General features: G+C 42.3%; 1 protein-coding gene across 1 annotated transcript in view; it reads left to right on the top strand.

Moving 5' to 3' along the window:
* The first annotated feature begins 457 nt into the window (after positions 1–457).
* The window catches only part of LOC105535703 (chromosome unknown open reading frame, human C20orf194), a 155632-nt gene continuing 151982 nt past the window's right edge, over positions 458–4107 (top strand). Inside the window, exons 1-2 of the mRNA XM_011974901.1 lie at positions 458–534; positions 1462–1581. The gene's annotated coding sequence lies outside the window, so the exon portion shown is untranslated. The remainder of the gene's footprint in view (positions 535–1461; positions 1582–4107) is intronic.

Here is a 4107-nt window from a genome sequence, read left to right as displayed (position 1 = left end):
CCTCAGGCCAATTTGGGGGTTTAGTTTGCATTTGTTTTTGAGACAGACTGATGAGGACCACAAGTGGAATGATCAGTGTGGAAACTCTTCTTTGAAAAGTCTTCAAAAATGAAAAGTCATTGGAAATTCTTGGAGTCAGCTGCTGAGTCTTAATGCTTTCCACCGTTGACCGTGAGAGAGGGACTTTGGCTTCATCCTCTGTTGAGGAGTTTGTAATCAGCAAGTCAGACTTAGTCTTCAGACCAATTCTGCACAATCTCTTCCAGAAAATAAAAGAGAAAGGAAACCTTCCCAATGCATTTTATGGTTCTGATACCAGAACAACACAAGAATCAATTTCCATCCCTGGCAAAGTCATTCCTCTTCCTCATGCCTCCATTGTGGGACACAGGAAGCTGCTTTTCTCATGGGTCTGTCCTGGCACTCAGGGGACCATTTTCTGTTCTTGTTGCAGCTGCAGCCGACTTCGGCAGGTTCAGAGCATCCTGACCCAGAGCAGCAAGTCTCGGCCGGATGGGATCCTGTGCATCCTAGGTCAGTGCTTTTAACAAGGTGGGACTCAGGGCTGGGGCACCTTGGCTTTTTTTGTTCACAGGAAGGTATTAGTAATAGGACCAAAGTGAAATAAGCTGTGAGTTAGTGTCCTCCTAGTTCTTGTTCCCCTGAAATTTGTTGCTGTTTTAATGAGGTTAGATGAGCCATCACTGAGATAGGAAGCCCATTTTTGGAGCTGCTGCTTCCTTAAGCCTTTCCTTTAGACTCACATGTATAGCTACCTCCTGCCATGACATGTCCCTCTTGCCCAGAGCCGTACTCTGAGACTTCACAGACATCAGGAACTAGGTAATAAATATATACCTGAAGCATTGAGAGATGGTATTGAAGACAGTATTGTTTAATTTCCTTTTTATTTGTCTCTAATTCAGCCCCTCTAGACTGTCAGCTTCATGAGGGTCATCTGCAGGCCTGTTCACCACCATACCCCACCATCCAGTACAGTGCTAGACCTTGAGCCTCATAATTGTAAAAGGATGGATGTTTGTGGTTCCACTCACTTTCCTCTTCTTCACATTATTGGATTCTTTTCAAGCCACCTTAATCTGCCTTTGTTTGATCCCACATGTTTTGGTAAAGATTTTTTCGAAAGGTGAAGATTTTTCTGACCCCTATTCTTAAGCCAACTGAAAGTATTCCAAGATGAATCATTTTCAGAAATTAACAGCCTCAATAATCTGTGCTGTTTGATTATCTCAATTACAAGATGTTGGAATTCAAGTAAGGGTACTTGATGCTGAGACCTGTTTCTTTCACAGAATTGCTTAGCTTGGTTTCTGGCACAAAACTGGTCTGAGCTGTGTCCTTCCGCTTAATCATCAGGGTTTTGCTGAGGAGGGGCAAATTATTGGCCTCTTTGCTCCCCATAGTACAGTATAGCTGATCAGAGCCTCCTTTGCCTTGCAGGAATCGATAGCAGGTACAATGAAGGCTGCAGAGAGCTGGCAAATTATCTTCTATTTGGTTTGTACAATCAGAATACCAGTGATTTTGAGAAAACGGGATTTTCTGAAGAAGTGCTAGATGGTAAGTATATATTGGTAAACTCTGTGATAGAAGAGTAAGAGGTTTATTTATTTGGATCCTTGTTTTATGGTCTGCTTACAGAAAAAAATTTAAAATAGTCCAAAGTCCCAGTAAATGTTTGCTTTTTAAAAAATGAAAAAGCACAGCGTTTTTTCTTTGTTTATACATTTAGTAGCAACAAGTAGTTTTCAGAATATATTTACTAATTCAGCTTTAGAGAAACAAACATCAGTGTTTGGCTTTATCTCTTTTTGGCAAAGTACTGGTTTTCCTCTTTATTGCCCATTGCCTCTACATGCTAACGGTTCAGATTATATGGTGTTGTCCTGTGAAAGCACCTTCAATCATGAGGTAAGGATGGGCCTGCAGGCAGCTCCTACAAGGAAGACTTCTTGTGGCTTATTATCCGAGGAACAAAGGCTCTTTGTCCTGCTGTCTTTGGGAATTATTTTCTCTGTGACTTTAATTCATGAAGATGCCTGTGACTACAATGCTGGATTTCTGTTTATATTCCCCTTTCCTTAGCACTGAGACACTCTGCCTGTGTTGATGCTGCTGGGGGCTATTGCCCTGGATCTATCTCTGATATCACATATTTAGAATCTTGTCTTGTATGCCAGATGGGTCAGGAGACATTGGGATAGACAAAATAAAAATGGACAAGAGACATCTCTGTGAGGCAGCTGGGGGAGGCATGAAAACAAACATCTGATGTGAAAGAATATTGCTATGTGTCTAGTGCAGTAGTTTTCAACTGGAGGCAGTTTTGTCCTGCAGGGGACATTTGGCAATGTCTGAAGACATTTTTGGTTGTCAAAACTGGGTAGGGGATGCCACTGGCATCTAGTAGATAGAGGCCAGAGATAATGCTAAACATCTGCAATGCACAGAACAGTCACGCAAAACAAGGAATTCACTGATCTAAACTGTCAGTAGTGCCTGGGTTGAGAAATCCTGGTCTAGTGTATATGAAAATTCTTCTCTGGTTAAGTCCTTAGTAGTGTTTATTCTTGTAGACTGATCAAAGGTTTCCTTTTTATTAGGAAGTGCAAAAAGAGTAGACTGAAATTACTCCTTCCATTAAATTTTTTTCAATTCAAATTTAGTTTCCTATTTTGATTACAAAATATTTTTTTCCTTACGTTATACAACATCTGCTGGTTTAGAAAAGAGTAATCTTGGCAGCTCGTACCAGCCACACATTTCACCACAGCCGAGATTGCTAAGGACATTACAGTACTGAATTTAAGGAAATAGTTTAAATTCTCAAAGATGTGCTTTTTTGCTTATTTTTGTTTTGATCTTTTCTTTTTGAAACAGAGTCTTACTCTGTTGCCCAGGCTGGAGTGCAGTGGTGTGATCTTGGCTCACTGCCACCTCCACCTCCTGGGTTCAAGAGATTCCTCTGCCTCAGCCTCCCAAGTAGCTGGGATTATAGGCATGCACCACCACGCTCAGCTAATTTTTGAATTTTTAGTAGAGACAGGGTTTCACCATGTTGGCCAGGCTGGTCTCCAACTCCTGACCTCAGGTGATCCCGCCTCAGCCTCCCCACAAAGTGCTGAGTTTATAGCTGTGAGCCACTATGCCTAGCCTGTTTTTATCTTTTTGCCTGGCACAGTGGGTGCTTAGGAAATTAGGATTTTCCTACAAATTAATAAATTTGTTTATACAAGTAGCTGGAAAGCAGAGATCACCAGATTTCTACATTTTGATCTCATATGAGAGGGGGAAAGGCCAACATGAATTTATTTCTAAAAGCAACTTTTATTTATTTATTTATTTTGAGACAGAGTCTTGCTCGATCACCCAGGCTGGAATGCAGTGGCGTGATCCTGGCTGTCTGCCTCCTAGTTGAGTCTCCTGCCTCAGCCTCCTGAGTAGCTGGGATTACAGGCACCCGCCACCATGCCTGGCTAATTTTTGTATTTTTAGTAGGAACGGGATTTCACCATGTTGGCCACGCTGATCTTGAACTCCTGACCTCAGGTGATCCGCTTGCCTCAGCCTCACAGAGTGTTGGGATGATAGTCATGAGCCACCGCACCAGCCTAAAAGCAACTTTTAAATAGTTTACGTATTCATCCCATTCTCGTATGCTTTCCTCTTTTACCTGACTGTAAACTCTGTTAAACTTTGGTTCATGGTGATAACACCAGAGTTCTAAGAGATTTGGGGAATGCTTACTTAGGTTTAGTAACTACTGTGTTATGTCTCTTATTGGATTCTAATTCTTTGAGGCATGTTATATTTTACTGTAGAGTATAATACACACCAGAAGCCCTCAGTCTCCAGGTGATATCCAACTCTCATTCCTCTGCAGGTGGTCTACAAATGACTCAGGGAAGGGCTCTTGGAGGGAGTGTGTGAGAAAGACCAATATGCTGAGAGAGGAGAGGGGCCTCCATCCCCCCCTTTGCTTCCCTTTGACTCTGGTGCTTACCTAAAGAGTCAATAGTGATGAGGCTGCTACATCCTGTGGTCCCTGGAACACCCTGGGCCTTACCAGGCATGGGGCTTAGAGTG

This window comes from Mandrillus leucophaeus, unplaced genomic scaffold (genome assembly GCF_000951045.1).
Source record: "Mandrillus leucophaeus isolate KB7577 unplaced genomic scaffold, Mleu.le_1.0 Scaffold101, whole genome shotgun sequence".
NCBI classification, from domain to species: domain Eukaryota; kingdom Metazoa; phylum Chordata; class Mammalia; order Primates; family Cercopithecidae; genus Mandrillus; species Mandrillus leucophaeus.
Note: the sequence above shows the minus strand (reverse complement) of the source record. Positions and strands in the feature narration are given on the sequence as shown.